At 43.2% G+C, this 21,113-nt stretch overlaps 2 long non-coding RNA genes across 4 annotated transcripts; both read right to left on the bottom strand.

The window, feature by feature from the left end:
• Positions 1–7: 7 nt before the first annotated feature.
• LOC119352720 lies at positions 8–2,534 on the bottom strand. 3 transcript variants are annotated; one of them, XR_005170219.1, is made up of 3 exons: positions 2,521–2,534; positions 966–1,207; positions 8–850 (listed from the first exon to the last, which is right to left on the bottom strand). It is a non-coding gene; the product is annotated as an uncharacterized LOC119352720 (long non-coding RNA). The 3 variants fall into 3 exon arrangements; XR_005170218.1 differs by lacking the exon at positions 2,521–2,534 and having other exon boundaries at positions 966–1,040; positions 1,166–1,812; XR_005170217.1 differs by lacking the exon at positions 2,521–2,534 and adding an exon at positions 1,545–1,812.
• Positions 2,535–5,141: 2,607 nt separating this feature from the next.
• On the bottom strand, positions 5,142–5,836 carry LOC119352719. The gene is made up of 4 exons (XR_005170216.1): positions 5,703–5,836; positions 5,561–5,617; positions 5,402–5,458; positions 5,142–5,301 (listed from the first exon to the last, which is right to left on the bottom strand). It is a non-coding gene; the product is annotated as an uncharacterized LOC119352719 (long non-coding RNA).
• Between the last annotated feature and the right edge of the window lie 15,277 nt (positions 5,837–21,113).

The following is a 21,113-nucleotide window of genomic DNA, read 5'->3' as shown; positions in this document are numbered from 1 at the left end:
TGATTTTTTCAACTTCAAATCGTATGATACCATGGACTCTGCATATGTTGATAGGACATAATAATTAGCCACAAAAAACAGGGGTACGGATAACACATTGAAAGTAAAAGCAGAGAGCAAATTTAATGCTTACAACAAAGAATGGGCACAGATAACTTACTGGTTCATCTGCCACTACTTTATTATCTATGAAGAAACTAAAAGTCAAATGTACAACTAAATCAGGAATAAGAACACCATAAAACACTGGGCTTGGTCTGCATGCAAACCATTAATCTGATTGGAGATGGAAAATTAACCAATATTGTACCTCGTGCATTGGCACGGGTCTTGCCGATCTGAGCCTGGCAACAAAACATACCAGCATGTAAAGGAAGGGTTGTAGAAAAATTAAGAGAAGCAGATGCCAAGTAAACAAAAAGCATGTATCTTAGTCATCTCAATCATATTATCCATAGCGCTCCTCTAGGAATGAACGAGAAAATGATCAAAAATCATATGGCAAAGGAATATCAAGGACATCACAAACAACAACAATAAAGGAAACACTACGCATTGCTCTGAAAAAGGTCCCGACCCTGGCGGGCGCGCGTGAAGGGCCGACGTGGCGGCATATCGACTGCACCTGGCAATTGTCTTGCTATTGCTAGCCCTCATCGCCGATGTGCTCCTTCCTTAGTCACTGCCCTCGAACCTCCTACTTAGCCGGGGAGGGGAGGGTCGCGGGGCGCATGAGCCGTGTGAGATCGGCAGCTGCCATCTCCCACCCATTGAGCCGCCTACTTGACTGGCACCTGCTCCGCCCCTCCTTCGGCCAACAACGTCTAGGTTGAGCACTTCCTCGGAACTACTGATACAGAATTGAAAAACAAAGAATGGAAAATGCCTTATTAGCAACACATGGATACCCCCAGTTTATAGAAGGATAGTAAGCATGGAGATGAGTTCATAGACATGGTGCTCACGAGAAGGGCTGCTGGTGATTCCTATATTCTTCAGCGGAGGAGAAACCAAATTAAGAGAGGATCATCATGTTCTATCTTACTCGAGTGACCAAAAGATGATATAATCATTAATTAATTTGTGCAAGAATAATATTAATAAATTCAATAGTTTAGAAAGAGTGAAGAACAATATTAATCAATAGAAAGAGCGAAGAAATTACCTCCTTCTGTTCAGTAACACCGCCATGTACAAATCATATAACCTGCAGATTTCAAAAGAAAAACTTATGGCCTCATAAAAGTTGTGGCATAGTTCTAAAAAGTTGGATCGTGAGATTCAACTTTTATATAACAAGTAATTTATATAGCAAATTTCACACTCTATATTCTTTCTCATATCTTTTCTTAATGTCCCGTAACTCCATCCATATAGTTTATATAACAAGTATTTTGCACAAAAAATAGTTCACACCCTCAGATCATCACACTCTGTATAGGCAACAACAACTACCAGACGTACGACACAATCTGTTCTACTAAACATGTCACGCATGGCTGGTATTCCAAAAGAGAGCAGTCACATGTGAAGAAGGGTCTCACTCAAGGTCATCATGTTGTGTTCTGTTTCTGGCCATCAGTCTCAAGGATTCATGTTCAGACTCCAAATTCCACTTTCTTGTGTATGCACAAAGGACAACTAATTGGACTCTGCATCTATAGTTTTCTGCTTCAACATGTTAAGAAGATTCATGTCCAGAATCCAAGTCACAGCTTTCTTGCTTATGTAGAAAGAGGGAAAGACAGTAATGTTCCATTGCCTTCTAGATTTATTACATTTAAAAGCTAGATAGTAGAGCCAGTTCCTACAGGTCAACTAAATTCTACGCAAATAGTGCCCTGTAACCAGTAAACATACACAATCAGACAAAAAGAAAAACATGGACATAAAATTGTTGCACCCATGATTTCTACTGTATTTGTAACATCCATCCATTTATCTCTGTATATACATGAAAGCAAGAGTGATCGTCAAAATGTTTGTCCGTTCAACAAGCGAGCAGTTACTACAACGCTTCTATTGCCCACCCCTACTTAAATGTTTTGAAAAGGTTATGCCATAGGTGGTTCCGGTATGGTCTTTTAATAGGTTAATAAGTCATTTCTCGATAAGTTGATGCTTGCATGGTCTGTCCTGTGCACGGTGGGTTATTAGAAGACAAATATATCAAAATGAAGTGAGTATTAACCACACAAACACACACAATTTTGATTTTTTACATTTACTTTCCTTGTCATAGACCTCGTCCTAGATGAGTAGAGCTTCTGCTCTTAATCACAACAAATAAATCAAAATAAATATAGTGCTAATCGTTTGTATGTACACTCGCATACTAACAACAGGCCGCAATTACTAAATCCCAAAAATTAGGCCTTTTTTTTGCGAAGACCCAAAAATTAGGCTATGACTGAACCGAACTTCCAAACCAGCGTCGAGGGTCACAGAGATTCTACAAGATGAATTGATGGAAATGGAAACATAAAGTATGCACTGGCAGTAGAACCAAAATTTGCAAACCTGTGACGATGAAAAAAAAACTGAATACAACAAAGTATATCTCAGCCATGCCATCTGAAGGTTCTGAACCATCCAAATAAATTTATACCAAGATTATGGATGCATTCCTGTAAAAGAATAAGATACAGAAAAGGCAGTTAAAAACCCAGGTGCAGGTCTGTTTAAAATTCAGGGGCAGGTCTGTTTAAAATTCGGATCAATTCTACATCACTATTTTCCAATTCTACATCACTTGTTTGTGAATCTCCAAGGAAACAGACCTAAACTTTGTGAATCAGTATGTGGTGCATCCCAATATTATTTCTATCAACACGGGGTGCATTGTCAGGTAGTATACCTGAAGTCCAGAATTTAGTTAAGCAATAGAGCACACTTTATATGTATACGTACTTAATAACCAGAGTAGAATGTAAAAAGTCTATGGAAAGGGAGATAACAAACTAATAAAATACCTTGTCATGGCAAGCCTGTAAATACTTCCATAAAGCAACCTGGAACATCAAAATCCAACTATGAAATTCTTAGTGTGACACCTCCTAAAAATATAGTGCAGTTAACGGATCTAAACTAATAAGAAAATAATTTACTACATGCAGAAAAGATATTGTTCCATCATGACATCTTGCCAGTTCTGTCATGAGAAGAAGATGACCAACAAACTGTCAAGGGACTCTGGTTTACCATTACAAAGAGGCAATGGATTCAAAATGAACAATTATAGCATCAAATAGAGCAGAGCATTTGTATTTGTCAGCATAGGACATTGCAAGAGTCAGAAGAATATCATCACACAAGTACTGGAGCATCACAACACCGTCTACAAATAATTCTCATGAACTCTAAGGAAAGAACAAAAATTCTAAAAGAACTAAAAGTTGACTCTTTTGCGCATGTTCACGGAGAATTAGGTTTCCTGCTGACCATGCCTCGTTATATTATATTGCAACAGAAGAATAATAAAGATTTAGGAAATTTAAAATCAAGTATTACCATTCATTTCAACAGAAAACAAATTGTTGGTGAGCCAATATACATGTCTAAAATGTCTGTATAGTATAGATATTAGAGTTTATGTTAAATAGAAATTAGTTTCAGGTTTTTATTTGTCAGCAAAATGCCTAGGATGATCATGCATGTCTTAAAAATAAGAACGAAAATGATCCTATGTAGTTCTTTTATACAGATCAGAATCATAGATATACTCGTGCTTTCCCATTAACTCTCCCATCTAAAACTCGGTTAATTTGCCCACGTACAACAGTTTTAGAAGGGTCCAGGTCAGCCCAGGTTCGTCTCTCGCTCTGTGAGCCTGCTCAAGAATATTAGTCATCCATCGATTGTGGACGATATCACTACTTGATACCTGCCTTATTAATTAGTTCAAGTCTACATCAACAACCGCTACTTGAGAAGAATTAAACTCTACTATTAGCTTGTGCGTACAATGCACATTCTATTAATGCTACCAACATTTGCTATTAGACTCTTAAATCAGAATTCATGTTTCTATTTTCTAAATCAGAATAATGACCTTGGTATAGCAGAAACAAACACACATGTAGCTAGCTGAATTACCTCACAAATTTATTAGCAAGGTAGTAGCAAAATCTTGAGCTCTTTCCGGTTCTTGCCATGTTTCCACTCCAGCAATCCCTCCCTAGCTACTGCCCAAATCTTCACTGATGCCTGCAAAAAGTGTGCACGTGTGACTGCACTAAGACAATCAAATGAACAAAGTCCGACCAAGAAAACAAAACTTATACCAATAGTTCTTAATTTGCATCCAACCACGGCATGAATGATCTATCGATTCCAAGCATTTCAAAGATGATATTTCTTTTCTCTATTGTCAAGTAAGAACAGCAAACAAGAACACCAAGCGGACCGCATCAACATATCATCAAGGAATACACCACTCCAGGAGTAAAACCATGAACCTACAGGGGTCGCCAAAGAGGCGGTGTGAGAGGAGGAAGGCTCCAGGAAGGAGCAAGACTGCTGCAGCACCCGCGACAACAGTGCACGGTCTGTCAGGGGGCAAACCTTCTTGCGATGGCGACGACCACATCCTTTCTCTGTTCGCACTTCCCATCGGCGGCGGCCCCGTTGGCACTCTCCATCTGCGGCAGATCCATGGCCGGTGAGGCATCGCAGCAATGGCAAAGAGGCAGCTGCGGTGCAGGGAGTCCACACAACTCCACGCACGCGGTGAGCTCCTGCTGCTCGCCGCCCTCCTTCGCACAGTCGATACGAGGCAGCGGCGTAGGATGGAGAAGCTCCCGACTGGCAGCGCTGGGAGGGCACGAGAGCTGCGTCGGCCGCTGGACGTGAAGAAGAGGGTTTCCAAGTAATTTTCTTGTCATACTAAATCCACAGATGTGACAAAACTGCTCGAGTGTATTGAACCTGAATGTACACATGTGTGATTTAACACTAACTTTACTACAGATTTGATTCAGTTCATCAACATGAATTTGGTTGCCACCATACACATCAGCCGGACGATTACCAGATATATTTTTTTTGACTGGGACGATTACCAGATATTACTATGATTAGCTTTAACAAGGGGACAAACAATTTGTTAGTGGTTAGCTCAACAAGAATCTAAGCAATTCATGGCATTTATCTCCTAAGACACATCCAACAGTTGTGAAGAAACAGTTACATCAGGGTGGGGATAGGAACAAGGACTGAGAGAGATGAGGAACATGCCTAGTACAAATCCAATCTCAGTCCCTTTTTCTCATCGTTGATTACAACCGTTGCCATTACGAACACCTACAAAATATATGTTCTCAACTCCTGAATATCCCACGAGAAATAGCATCAATAAAGAACGATGAAACTGGACTTAAATTCAGAGAGAGAGAGAGATCACCTTGTTCTTATCCAAGCTCTTCCTCAAGATTCATCCCCTTATTTTTGTTCCTCAGATCTGCACACATATGTTTAAAAAAACAATAAATCAAAAACTGGGGAGGAAAGAACATGAAACTGGATTTAAATTGAGAGGGATGGAGAGAGAGAGAGAGATCACCTTGTTCTTAGCCAAGCTCTTCCTCAAGATTCATCCCCTTCTTTTTGTTCCTCAGATCTGCACACATATGTTTAGAAAAACAATAAATCGAGGAGTGAAAACTGGGGAGGAAGATAACTCTGGCCGCAGATGGGCAACCTACACTGGGGACATGTGACGACGGCCGGCATCCCCTGGAACTCCGACCTCGCTGCTCCTTCCCGCATGCCCATCGCCCTCATCCTCCCCTGCTCCACGCCCACTCCTTCAGCGATGTGGGCCTGGTCTCTCCAGCCCCTCCACTGCCGTACGCTCCGCACCACCGCCACGAAATCTCCTCCTCTGTGGAGAGCTCCCGCAGGCGCGGCTCCTCCTCCTCTGCATCTCCAAGGTGAGCAAGGAGGCCTGGATGGTGGTCGCCGTCGCCATCGTAGAAGCTCCCCTCAGACGAGCGGGGAGAGGGAAGGGGCGGCGTGGGAGAGAGAGGAGGGAGTGAGCGAGGAGATAAGGCTGCTGCGTTACTTTTTCCCTTTTACCCCTCGTTGATCTAGGGCTTGTTGCTTCTGTTACACAGAATTGGACGAGAGCCACGCCATTCTCTTGACCCGACCTGTAACGAGGCCCACTCGTCATTCACTGTGAAGACAGTCATGAACGTGAAAAAAAACGGACGGCCCACCACACGCCAGCAGCCAAAAGCGGAGCGACGGTAAAAAATCGGGCGGCCCAACGAGCGTGGCGCACGCGGTGGCTTCAGATGGGCGGGTACTCTAGCAGCTTTTATATGTTAGATAACCATTTTATACATAAACTCATTATCATGACAAAGGCTATACCACATCATATGCAAACCTGCAAAACTAAGTTAGACATCCTTTAATTGGTTTGGCAAATTTTAATTTACGTGGCTTCTAGGGTTTCCGTATAACACTAGCTACCTATGTACACAGTCAAGGCGAAATTCTTATTGCTAAATTAAATTTCAGGGTGTGTGAAGGAGGAGACTTAATTAAAAATCTGTAGCGCCACACTAAACTTAGTCAAATACGTATGACCCCCTAGAAGATATTTAATCTACATCACCCTCTTGAGTACGCGACGGTTTACTATTCTTGACTATGATGTAGCTAGCCCAAAGAACTGTTAGCAAATCATCGACAACTAGAGCCGATCGATTGCCAGAACTTTGTTCAAAGTTACATCATGTCACCAATGAACTGAACGAAGCAACACTTGATGGAAACATAGTAAGAACATTAAACCCTCACATCCACATGTGATCTAGATCAAAATATGCATCTACTCATAGAACCGCTCATGATGTCACTGTTAGGAAATGCAATAGAAAACAAAAACGATTCGCCATACGATCACCCAGGAACAATATGATGCATATAAGCTTTGGATCAACATTCATTACCGACTTCGGAGTGCAGCGAAAATAGACGAGTCGGTGTAGATTGACATTCATTACCAACTTCGGAGTGCAGCGAAAATAGACGAGTCGATATAGATTGTACTTGGAGTCTCTCGAACCGTTGATGATGATCCCACGAACCGCCCTCGAATAATCTCTCGAACGAAAGACCGAAAGCACGCCCTCCGTACTTGGTTGCAAGCGTACGGTCTTTACGATCCGGCAGCGCTTCTCCGTTGATACATCTCCAACGCATCTATAATTTTTTTATTGTTACATGCTATTATAGTATCAATCTTGGATGTTTTATATACACTTTCAAGCAATTATATATATATATATATCATTTTTTGGAACTAATCTATTAACTTAGTGCCCAGTGTCAGTTGCTGTTTTTTTTTGCTTATTTTTGGTTTTTCAGAATATCAGTATGAAACGAAGTCCAAATGCCATTATTTTTTTGGAGATTTTTTTCTGGACATAAGAGACCTTGGAAGCTTTGGGAGGGGATGAGAAAATGGAGCAGTGGCCCATGAGGCACCAGGGCGCGCCCTGGTGGCATGTGGGGCCCATGTGGCTTCGTTTGACCTAAGTATGCCTCTATAAATTCTCTAAAATCGAGAAACCAATAGAGGAGTCAATGAAATATTTTTTCCGCCGCCACAAGTTCCTGTTCTTGAGAGATCCCATTTAGAGGCCTTTTCCTGCACTACGCCGGAGGGGGATTCAATCACGAAGGGGCTCTACATCATCCTTGTTGCCATTCCGGTGATGCTTGAGTAGTTTATCACAGACCTACGGATCCATAGTTTGTAGTTAGATGGCTTATTCTCTCTATTTGATCTTCAATACAATGTTCTCCTTCATGTTCTTGGGGTTCTATCCGATGTAATCACTTTTTACGGTGTGTTTATTTGGATCCGATGAATTATGAGTTTATGATCAGATTTATCCATGAATATTATTTGAGTTTCTCTAAACTCTTTTATGCATTATTACTATAGCTTCGTATTTCTCTCTGATCTATTAATTTGGTTTGGCCAATTAGATTGATTGTTCTTGCAATGGGGGAGGTCCTTTGTAATGGGTTTCATCTTGCGATGCTCAATCCCGATGATAGAAGGGGACATGACACGCATTGCATTGTTGCTATTAAGGGTAAAACGATGGAGTTTATTCATACGTGAGTTTATCTTGTCTACATGATCTCATCTTGCTTAAGGCGTTACTCCATTCTTTATGAACTTAATACTCTAGATGCATGCTGGATAGCGGTCGGTGTTTGACTAATAGTAGTAGATGCAGGCAGAAGTCGGTCTACTTGTCTCGGACGTGATGCCTATATATGATCATTGCCTTGGATATTGTCAGAATTATTTGCTTTTCTATCAATTGCCCAATAGTAATTTGTTTACCCACCGTATGCCATTTTCAAGAGAGAAGTCTCTAATGAAAACTATGGCCCAGGTCTATCTTTTCTCATATATTAAAACCAAAAATACCTTGCTATGTTTTTACTTTATTTATTTTATTTTGTACTCTTGTCCGATCTATCTATCAAACACCATATAATTTAATGTTGCTCGTAACCATTTAGAGATTGACAACCCCTTGTTCGCGTTGGGTTGCAAGGATTTGTTGTTTGTGTTCAAGTGGTACTAACGAGGTGTTGCTTGGTTCTCCTACTAGATTGATAACCTTGGTTCTCAACTGAGGAAAATACTTATCTCTACTGTACTGCATTATCCGCTTCTCTTCGAGGAAATCCCAACGCAATTCACAAGTAGCAGCCGTCCAGAGCTAATGGTTGCCAGAGAATTAGAGGGAAGAGATTAAAACCACACTGAAGTTCTACTTATGAGGATTATAGGAACTAGCTCGAGCTCTAAAAGACGTTCTTCTATGCGAGCGCTCGCACTCGTATGACTGCCCATATGGTGTTCTGGCTCGAACGGTTTTCCCCTCGAAAGAGATCGACGCCCTTTCATACGAGCGTTGGCGCTCGTATGGGCGCTTATCCCAGGTATGCAAACCCTAGATCGTCTGATTTGAACATGAGACAGTGTTCCATACGAGCAGCCCCGCTCGTATGGGCAGTCGTATGCCATGAAATTTCATATATGCAGTCGCCGTCACAAGGGGATTTTCTTCTGCCTCCCACCTACGCCTCCATCTCTCATATCTCTCTCTCAAACACTAAACAAAATCCTCCAAAACCTCCGTTTCTTCGTGGATTTTGTTCGTTTGATCCGTTCATTTTCATCCTCGGTAAGTTTCTCCTCTGATCCATGGTTCATTTGCAAGTTTTCATGACGATTTCATCCTTGTTCGAACCCTAGATGAGCTGCAAATATTTTTATTTTTTCATTTGATTTGAACGTTAGGATTTGGAGTATTTTGTTAGGATCGATCTTAGGTAGTATTAGAACTCGATACCCACATAAAACTTACTTTTTCTATATTTTTTTTGTTTTTTGTATGAAATGATGTGGTCGGTGATCACCGCGGGGAAGAAGGCATTGTGCTCGCGTTCCAAGCGTGCCCGGAACTAGGAGGGCGACCTCCACATTGCCATGAAGGACTTCGCACGAGTCAATAGCCGGGGGATGATACCCACGCGATGGAAGTGTGACACGTTCCTGGAGTCCCAAGGGCTCCACAACGACTTCGCATGGCTAGTGGACAACGTCGGGCTAGAAGTTTTCAGTAACTTACATTACCTGACATACCGCGACATCACCGTCGAGTTCCTCAACACCTTCAAGCACACGCTCAGGGATTCGAGGGTGCCGGTGAGCTGCTCCTTCACACTCGGAGGGGTGCCACATTCGATATCGCTGGAGCACTGGTGCAATGCCTTTAGGTTTGAGAACCGTGGCGTTCTAGACATCAGGGGTGTGTCCATCACCGATGCTTTAGCAACTTGGGGCCCCATCTCCGTCCATGATGAAAAAACAAATTTAAAAATACTCTCGGATTTTATATTGCAATAAAGCATATGAAACATGTGACAAAATGTTGTACAAAAATAGAAAAGTATTGGATTAAAGTCAAAGGGGTGACATTTTAACAAAAATGTGTCACATGTCCTACATATATTTGCTCCAAGCGTCCAACAATCAAATATATGTAGATCATGCTACAAAAATTTCTAACATCATGGTCTATGTCCGCATAAAATTATTGAAACAAATTGACATGCATGATTGATGAGGTGGCATAGTTGCATGGATAGAGTAATGTGCAAATTGTAACTGATGACCACATATATGACTTGATGTAGCACAGTTGCATGAAGAGAAAAAATAGGTATGATCACATTCATGACTTGATGATGTGGCATGGTTGCATGAAGAGGAGAAATAGGTAATGGGTAGCAACTATTTAAGAATAGAGGATGTCATGTGCATTTTTTTAATGTTATCAACATTTGTTCGAAGTTCCACAAATAATTTTTATACACTGCGTTAGCATTTTCAGTTGCTCGATGAAAGCTTTTTGAAAAAAAAACGTAACAGAATGTTGGACTAGACATATATAGAATATTCCGAAATACAAAAAAAGTAATCAAAAAGAAAATAAATAAAGAAATGCAAACTCAAGGCAAACACGCGCCTAGTCTGCTTGGTGGGCCGAGCCACCGTCCTCCGCCACTAGCGACTCTATCATCAGGATTGCTCTAAGAGACCACAAACGTGCCCGTTAACATTTTTTCCAACTCATGGTGAACCTTCTTAAATTTTAATGATGAATTTCGGTTTAGATTATAATTATTCTAAATAAGTCAAAATATATAAAAAATAGAAGAAAGAAAACAGTAACGAGTGGACTTGCCTATGTGTGTGTGGCTGAAGTATGTGTGCCTGCGTGGGTTTGGGCCTGGCGAATTTTGGGAGCACCTGAGGCGACTGGACTCAACCGTCTCTCCGCTAGAGCTATATGTCTGGGATCTCCTATGTGACGCACCCTGCGTCAAGTTGCTGCCATTTTTTGCACAGGCGGGGCTTTGACTGGGCCGGCCCACGAAGACAACTACAGAAATCGAATGCGCACTTGTTGCTAAAAAAACTATACACGCCGTGTTCCTACCGGCTCAGCTAGCAATTTTAGCTGATTAAAGAGTAGCATCAAACGAAAAGTACCAAATATGCTGCGCAGATCCGAATTACTTTAGGAATTTCGAAAGCAATATCTTTTCAAAAAACGGAATGCTCTATGAAACACAAGCACTTTTCAAATTTGTGAACAAATTTCAAAAAGCTATAATTTCGAAAAAGAAGAACATTTTTTGAAAATCTTGAACAATTTTTTTTTAAACCAAAACATGTTTTTCATATTTCAAAACAAAATTTGGAAATGTGAACATATTTTTAAATTCTAGAACAAAATATGCACACGATTTTATAAAAACTTTTGATTTTTTTTTGAAACTGAAACATTTTTTGAAACTCCTGAAAAAATGAAAACTTGAACAATTTTTGGAATTTGTCATTTATTTTAAAACAGGAACATTATTGAAATTTTATGAAAAAATTGAACAAACACATTCCAAACAATTTTTGTAAAATAAGAACATTTTTTGAGATGCCCGAACAATTTTTTAAAATGCAAACAATTTTTTAAATACGAATATTTATTGAAATTTCGAACGTTTTGTAGAAACACGAACAAATTTTGAACTTTCCGAATTTTTTTCAAAAGAAACAAAAAAACGAAAAACAAACAGAAAAGGGAAAAGAAAGAAGAAAACGAAACGGAAAAATGGAGAAATGAAAACGAAAAAGGATAAAAACCAGAGAAGAAACAGGAAAACCGATAAAAGGAAAAAAGGGTGCCGAGCGGCTGGCTAGCACTCGCATAATGGGCCTGTGCGTTCTGTCGACAATTTGACGCAACGAGGTGCGCATAGGGTTTTCCATTCTCTCTCGATTGGAGAGAAAACAAGCACGAGATGAGCCGGCCCAACCACACGGAGGCCACAGCCAACGATAACATTTTTTTACTTTCAAATATTATTACAAAAAAACTTTACGTAAAGCATTTTTACAAAACATTAACCAAGCATTTAAAAAACTGTGAAATTTGTACGGAGAAAATGTTTCTCATGTATTCAAAAATATACAGTGCGTGTGAAATAGGTTGATCATGCAATTAAAATATGTTAATTAATTATTTAAAAAATATATTAAAAAGTATCCGAAATGTGTTCATCAGGCATTTAAAAAATGTTAAATGTGTATTGAAAAAAGGTTGACCATGCATTAAAAAATGTTAAACAAGTATTCAATTCATGTTAATCAAGTATTTCAAAAATATTAAATGTGTATAGAAAAATTGTGGACCATATATTCATAAAATGGTAATTTTGTATTTGAAAATGATAATCAAACATTTGAAAGAAAATTAAATATGCATAGAAAAATTGTAAACCATGTATTCAAAAAATGTTAAGCATGTATTTGAAAACGTTAAACATGTACTAGAAAATTTTATTAGATATATACCAAAAACAACATTTCGTATGCAAGAAAGTAGAAATGAAAACATTTACATTTTGGAAAAAAAATAAATCATGTATTCGAAAATTTAAACATATACATAAAATTTGTTTCTGCTGTATACAAAATTATCAGAATGTGCACTAACAGCACAGTTGATTCTCAATAAAAAAAATCACAGATCAGGTCTCTTTAGGAAAAAAAATCGATGATAAATCAATAAAAAAACAAAGCAAATGTAGTCATCAATCATAAAAATATTGGAAAATAATTAATCATCAATTACAAAAAAATGTTCCTGGTATATACAAAAAATGCGAGCGTGTGCTAAGAGAATTGAACATAAAAGTGAATATTAGAAAAGGTTGATTGTGTACAAAAAATGTTAATCATATACTTCTAACATGTAAAACATGCATTAATGTTTTTTCCTGATATACACCTAAAATGTTAAATGTATATGAAGAAAGTAGTCAAGAAACACAAAAATTAAAAAAATCATTTATTTTCAAAATGTTTAACATGTAGAAAAAATGTTCTTGATGTATAAGTAAAATGTACAATTGTGTTTGAAAAATATAGCCGTGGGTTGAATAAATAAGCAAAACAAAGAAAAGTTGTGAAACCCTGAGAAATTGAAGGAAGAAAGAAAAGGAACACCTTAGAATTAAAACAAACCAGAAAACCTAAAGAAAACCATCAAAATCCTAGAGGAAATGGAAAAGAAAATGAGGAAAACTAGTACTAAAAGGAAAAAAACAAGAAACTGCAAATAAATTGAGAGATAACAAAAACAAACTGAAGAAGAAGAAGAAGAAGAAGAAGAAGAAGAAGAAGAAGAAGAAGAAGAAGAAAAATCTGTTAAAGCCAAGAAATAAACGATGAAAATCAATGCAAAAACAAAGAAAAACATAAAACCAAAAAAACCATATAGAAGCAAAGAAAACTTATAAGAACCATGAAAACATTAATAATAAGGATGGAAAAATCAAGGGAAAAGAAAACCGTAAAGAAAAACGAGAAAAAACGAAAGAAAACGAAAGAAAAACGAGAAAGGATGGAAAAATCAACATCTACAAATTTCCTAACATCCTGAAATTTTCAAGTTGAGCTCGTATTTTGGAGCATTCATTTTCTCTTGCACACACGTCTGTAGATATCTTTTCATTGCTAATTTTTGCAGGATGTTAGAACAGTTGATGTTCATAAAAAAATCGGTTTCTTATTACTTTATTACCTTTTTAAAAATCACTGTTCATGCCGATGCATTTGTGCTTGGATTGGGATTAGAATAACACTATCGTACTTTTCGCAAAAAAAAAAAAGAATAACACCATCGTACTCTCAGACCAAAGGGCAGTTCGAATGTGTCTCATTTAATTTAACTCATAGGAAAGTTGGTGGACGCACGAGGGCATGCATGCACGGCACCGCGCCAGAACAAGACGCCGCCTCCCTACCGACGCACGACGCCATGTCGATCTCAAGAAGCTGGCCGCCGGCCGGCCAGCCGGTGGCGCGATGTCCGCGCCGCAGCTCTTACCCTGCAGCCTGCAACTGCATGCATGCCTAATGCCTTATCGGGGACGAAGCCGTACAATACACTCCGTGTACTACTTTCTGCCGACGCACGTCGCCATGAATGAAAGCTGCAAGCTGCCGGCAGTGCGTGTGCCGTGCGACGTGTGGTAGCTTGCCTGGCCACAAACTTCGCTGACTGATGATACTGTCTGCCAGATTTGTAGGTACGGCTAATTGGCGTGCTGGACCACCCAAAAGATAACATATTTCTGTTCTCTATATGCCGTGAGATGTGAGAGTATCTACACCAGATTTTGGCAAATCCAGCCCTTCAAACATCTTGAATGTGTCCGGACGCGTCTGTGGACACTGACCGGTCACACTTTAAATTTCTCTTCTCATAACCGAACATCTCAATTAGCATACCTCAAATACAAAGTCATGTGGCGTGAATGTAAACAATGCGACGCACATAGTCCAGCTACTACATCAGGTTATAGCATCGGACTATCAAAATTTGGCATGTTCTACCTACATTCTAGCTATGGAGAAGATCATCCACGACTGCCCTTGCCCTTTTTGGAGCCCTTTTGGTCCTACTTGCGAAAGCAGTGGTCGAAATCGCAGTATGGATCAAGCCGGATCTGCTCTTCGCCATGGTTGTCCGACCCGTTGCTCCCCCTCCTTGGGGGCCAGTTCAGACATGGCACACACATCCCGTTTTCGCTCTCGGGCGAAGGCGTGTGTGTTCCTCCGCTACCGCTTCATTAAGATGCGGGCGCAAATGGCTTCCTCCTCTGCGGCAGTGCACGCCTCCACCGCCGCCATGTTGGGGACCTCGGCCACCCTCATCCTCTTCTTCCCACGGCGGGCACACCGATCCCGGTAGGACTCATATTCTGGCGGATCGGTGATGGGGAAAGGGAGATTGGAAGGCTCCCAGTAGGACCGCGGAGATCCAGCCCCGGAGGATCCGAGCGCCCGATGCGCCAATGCAATGGTCTCACGCCGGGCAGATTACACCATCGATCGGGCTTAGTCCTCTCGGGAGCGGCGGAGGGCAAGGCGGATGGCCATGGCCTCCTCCAACCCGCATGGGAAGACACCCCAGTCGACGGATGTGGACTGATTGGAGTCAGATCCACTACCCGCCATGCCAAGGAAGGCCGGAGATCGCCAGACGAGAGCTTAGGGGCGGAGTTGAGTGGGTAGTGATTGATCTGGGGAGAGGATGGGAATGAATATATGTAGGGTCGGATGGGCCGGGTCTGACATGGCTGACGTGCCGGTCGCTCCTGCGTCTCCCCATATTCGCACCATATTTGGGCTGGATATGAGGGCTGCCGGTCAGCCCGGGCATTTGAGGCCGGTTTGAGGCGCCCGTCGGGGTCGCTTTTTTGGACCTGTCAGTGACCAGGCTGTCCACCCGGACGTTTGAGAGCGATTTGAGGCGCTTGGCTGTAAATGCTCTTACTACTATCTATGTTCTCGAAAAGAATGGTATTGTTTTCTGTTAAATGGTTCTGCAAATTTATCTATTTTTTAGCTTCTGCAAATTTAATTTCCGAATGGCCTAAAAGTATTGATTCAATAATTATGGTGTTTTGTCTCTTGTTTTCCACAACAGAGGATTAACAAGATCGTTACATGTAGCTTCTCTTTATCGTGTTAATCACTTTAATTTTTCATAAGCGTTGTAACTCACGGCCTCTGGTTAACCCACACAATCATTTATTACTTTTTCTTCAACACAACAATCATATTTTACTGATTGTTAAATAATGCCAATAATGTCCAATATTGATGCCAAACAAAATTGGCTTAAAAAATGGGGCCATCCACATTGGACCTGTCTTAGTGCCAACATCTTCACAGTCCTACCATCAATCCTGTGACTCCATAATCAAGCAGCATGTGACCAAACAAACAGAGGATGAGCTAGGATTTTTGCACGAGGTGTGCAAAGGAAGAGAATAATCGCACAAAATATGATTTGCTAAATCTAACTCGCGTGAGATTTTTTTTCATGTCCGAGTCAGTCTTCTGAATCTTCTGATGTGTCGAGATTGATGCAGGATAAGAGGAATCAAAATTGATTAGATAACTAGCACCATGGACTTAAGCATAAGAAATTGCAGTTGACTTAAGTGTAGGTGGGCTCAACATCACAATATATCGAGTAATAATGCATTGATATCAACCTACATATCTATCAGATCAAGTTTAGCTCTACCACATCACATAAATTGATAATATCATAATTAATCCATTAGAGATATGTAAGTTTATATGTAGCAGCGTACCTTTAGATTTCGGTGCTTGAAAACATATAAACTAGAGGATAGTCCGCGCGCTGCTGCGGAAATTGGTTGGTGAAATTTTAGATTGATAACATGAGACCTAAAAATAAAAATACATATGACTTATTATATTTGACTATATAGAGTTGTACCAATATTTATTTAATACAAGTAGAATAATTAAACAGAAAACATTAGCCATACATGGTTGAATATTGTGGTGGATCATTTTTCATGCATGATTGCATGTTGAGGCGGTGAGACTCATCTCATTCATAATTGTATGTTTAGGTGGCATGTTTGCATATTGAGATAAATAATTTAATGGGGATGACTCTCTTAGGATGTGGTGTTCAACCGTGACGAATCCATAATAAGGGCAAGCAGGGGCAACTACCCCAGGTTGTCAACAGCGAAGCAGGGTGCCCCCTACTAGCCCCAAGCCTTATATCGCCATGGCACTCCACCTCAAGTCATCGTCGCTCCTTGTCGTCTCCCTTCTGGTCGCACCGGTACCAAGAGGATTGAAGGGGAAAATAAAGAAAGAAAGTCCGTATTGACACCCTAAATTATCACCAAAGTCTAAAAAACAACCCCCGAACTTCAAAATCGTCTACTTTACAACTTCAACCTTCCAAAACCAGACAAAAATCCAACCTGTCTCCCGTCAAACCACTTTCATCCCTGTGTTTGGCTAGTTTTGATTGGTCAAAAGCCTAGTCAACATCCTAGTCACCCCTCCACGTCACATTTGAGCAAAGTACTAGAGTACCGAGAAAATTTTGAAAACGTTCTCAAAATTAATGCTATTATGTTATTCCCGATTGTAAGATCCTTTTCATCAGAGGACAATTGGCGAAACGAATCTCCACGCGCGCAGACTCCCGAATCCCCTTTGGCACTTTCCTTCTCTAGCGACCATGCTCGTTCGCCGCCGCCGTTGCCCACCATGCTCCTATGCCCCGACAGCCTGCCTTTGGAAACGCAGCTCATTAGCTCGCCAGCAAGCAGCAAGTAGAGGAGTTGCGTCTCCAGAGCGAGCTGCTGGGCGCTGAGGAGCGTGCATGGCCGTCGATGGTGAGGGACAACAGTGAAGACGGAGCTCCGGTTCTTCCGCGACAGAGCAAACTGAAAAGTTGTGACGGCGTCGACGACGGCGAGCATGGTCGCTGGAGAAGGAAAGGGGCAAAGGGGATTCAAGAGTCTGGGTGCCTTCAGATTTGTTTCGCCAGGTGTCCTGTGATGAAAAGGGTTTTAGAACATCTATAGTCGGGCGCCCTAAACCCGCCTCATACGTCCGGGCTGACCGTCCGGTCACGATTTTTTGACCCAGATGGCCCCCTCAAACGGGTCACAAACGCCCGGGCGGACCGGCAACCCTCATATCCAGCCCAAATATGGGGCGGATATGGGGGCGCCCGGGCACGCCCGGGCATGTTCGCCATGTAGGACTGACGATGGGATCCCATGCGGACTCGTCCGAAAACCCGGCTGTCCGACGGACACCTCCTCCATCGCCGCGGTGTGAACGTTGTGTGGACCCACACCGGCTCGCTGCCAGGGCCAAATCCGGCTATTTAAGACGGCCGACGTCCCCCAACCCTAGCCCATCGACCCCCTCACTCTCTGCGCCGCCACCTAAGCCCGTCCGCATCCTCTCTGCTCTTCGGCATCACCATGGTCCGATGGCTGATCACCACATAAGCTATGCTCAAACCCAAGTGTAGGAGGCAAATCGCGGAGGAGACCCAGGCAAGGTGGACCACCCTGCATCGCTGTCGGGCTGCCTTCGGACTCGGCGGAGCTGGAGGAGGACGAGGAACAGCAGGCGGCGGAGGAGGGAGAGCCGCTACGGGAGCAGGTGGAGGAGGCAGATCTGGAGGAGGACGAGGCGGAGTTGCCGGAGTAGGGCTTCAACATGGCGGAGGCGGGCACGTAGATTGTCGACCTCTCTGATGAGGACTAGCTAGATCTCTACGTAGTACATAGGTTTTATTATTTGCATGCTTTTATATGAATTTAAGAATCTAGTATAAGATATTCAGATGCAGTTGTGCTAATTTGAGAATTGCCCGGTCACTGCCCGTGGACGCATCTGAACGCGCCCGCGGGCATTTCACATGTTAGATTTGTCATATGCGACTGTAGATGCTCTTACCATCGGAAGCATACAACCCGGTCATATAAGTTTTCTTTTCTATTAGATCAACTCCAACGCGGCGATCCAAATCGTCCGCCTGCGTCCGTTTAGGTCGGCACGGACAAAAGTGAAGTCCCAACACGGCGACCCAAACCCAAAACGCGTATGCTTCACGTTTGGGAGCAAACGCGTCGGCGTGGACACGCCGCGTGTCCCCTTGGTGTCGGCCGCGGCCCCACTTGGCGGCCACCCAACTACTGCCCGCCGCCTAATTTATGATGACCACCGACACCGGCTCTACTAGTCAGCCAGTGGAAGCGTCATTTTTTCACCCACACATGTGGGGGGGGGGAGGGGGGGTCATCCACTTCCTTCCACATCTGGCCCCCCACCACCACCTTCGTGCTTCCTCGCCAGCAACAACCTAAAACCTAGCAATGGGCCTCTTTGGCAGCAGCTCCGACAGCGGCATGGGCACCCCCGGTGCCTCATCCTCCCATGCTCCTCCTCCCCCCTCCTCCTTTGCCGCCAGCGCGTGCACTCTCAGGTCGGCGGCGTCCGCACATCCCGGTGCGCCAAGCGCAGTGGCACTTGAAGTACAGGAAGCCGTTGCCTTACCTCGACGTGACGCCGCCGCACACTGGCACCTCGATCCGCAGCGGATCCTGGTGCCGGCGATTCGGCGGACACAGCGGGCGCACGGCGAGGAGGTGCGCAGGTGCCGGGCGCAGCCCAAGTACGCCGCGAACTCTCCCAACTTGGAGGCCTGGTTTGCTCTCGAACACGAGGAGCAACGGTGGCTCGGCGTCCAGATCAACCACGACCTTCCACCGCCGCCCCCTGCGGGTAGAGCTGGAAAGAGGAGGCGAAGGCGGAGTACCAAGCCGCCGTCATGGAGGCCCTGCAGCATGCGCTGGAGGCGAGCCGGCTCGAGGAGGACGCCCATTGGGATGGGCTGGAGCAAGCCCCTTCTTTGTCCGTGGCGCGGGGCTCCGTCCAGGCGCCCCTGTTCGTGCTACCACCGCCGCCGGTGCCGCCCCTCGTCGAGCCCAAGGCCGAAGGAGTCCTGTTCATGGACCGGCCAGTATCACGAGTGGGTGAGTGCGCCTCCTGTCACTACGCCACCACGCTGGAAGAAGAGTCGGCCCACCTTGAGCACTGAAAGGCGCACTGGCTTGCCGAGGAGGCGGCTAATGGCGAGCGCAGATGTAATATGAGCAGATGCTGCACTGTGATGCAGAGGCTCTACGGCTTGAGGAGGATGAGGAGGAGGAGGAGGAGCGTGCCCACCTCGCCGTTATGCCGCCGCCGCAGCAGACGCCGGAGAAGGTTGTGCTGCGGCCTATCTAGCCGCATTCGGTTGGGCTGGGCCTCTCCTAGTCTTCGTTGACCTCACCGGCGACAAGGACGACGACGGCAAGGGCAAGGGCAACGGCAGCGTGCAGGCGGTTTATTAGTTTATTTATTTATTTTCTAGTTGTTTAAGTGAGCCGTGGTTTGACAAGCCATTTTTATGTAATTATATTTAATTAGTCAGTTTTGGGCACGTCGGCATAAAATGGGTCGGCCTCTCATTGGACACACCTGTCGACACAAATGAAAAACCGGATACGCACGTCTATCTGGCCGACCCAAATGGATGAAAAGCGGACAAAACGCGTATGACGCGTTGGAGTAGCTCTTACAACACGACAACAAGAGCATGCATGCAGAAGGACTGTATGCATGTGTGCACAACCAATGCATGGCGCTGGCTGGAGGCCGGTTGTGCGTTTGGTACCTCCGAAACAGTCGGATACTGTGCGTCGTACCTATCCTATTAAGAAATGCTCGCGCGTCTAATCACTAGTCTAGCCTCCTCACTCACGGAATCACTGACCCATCTCGGCGTGTTTTTTGAAAAGTGGGAAAGAGAGACGACGTTGCTTGGCTGTCCAATCAGAAAAACAATGGAAGAAGTACGTATATATGTAGGCATGTAGGCAGGTAGGGTGCGGTGCGGATCAGCGGATGCTACGGCGAGAAGCGTGTGCGATCCACGTCCATGCTGATCTTTATCTGGGTGGCTACGGAGAGTAGTATCTCAGTTTTCAGTACCCGACGATCGGATCGCGTACCTGATCGACAGGCTTGCTATGAATAAACATATATATACTTGCGCATGCTAGCTGTTGAAGAGATCTGAATGTTCCCCTTCAGATTGCATACATTTGCATTTGGTCACTAGTCTAGACCCCATGTATACCGCATTAAGTGATGCTAGGAAATTGTTTTAACTTTACTATATCACTGTTGAAGTTGTTGTTGAAGAACATCATTGCCTATGTTTTGTGATGAGAAAGTTCGTACGAGAATATGGTTATTGTCATAGTTTCTGGCCGTGGATCTAATCGCTTTGTGTTTGTTTTCTTTTTTCATCACCTCACATAGCTTTAGCCTTATATGATTTTGCTATTTGCTGGCGTGTTTTGTGCGGGTTGCATGTGTATGTCCTATCTATGTAAAGGATGGTGTGAGCTCATTGTATTTGTATCCTCTTGATGTTTCAATGAGCCAACAAAATCCACCAGTTTGTCAAAAATATCACTATTGAAGTATGAAGTATTGAGCACCTGAGCAACATACTTCAGAAATTTGCAGGGGCACGCACCTGCTAAAACCTCCCGGGCCGCTCGATTGCCTCATGATTCGTGTAGTA

Source organism: Triticum dicoccoides, chromosome 2A, assembly GCF_002162155.2.
Source record: "Triticum dicoccoides isolate Atlit2015 ecotype Zavitan chromosome 2A, WEW_v2.0, whole genome shotgun sequence".
Classification (NCBI taxonomy): domain Eukaryota; kingdom Viridiplantae; phylum Streptophyta; class Magnoliopsida; order Poales; family Poaceae; genus Triticum; species Triticum dicoccoides.
The sequence above is the reverse complement of the archived record's forward strand: the minus strand, read 5'-3'. Positions and strand labels throughout refer to the sequence as shown.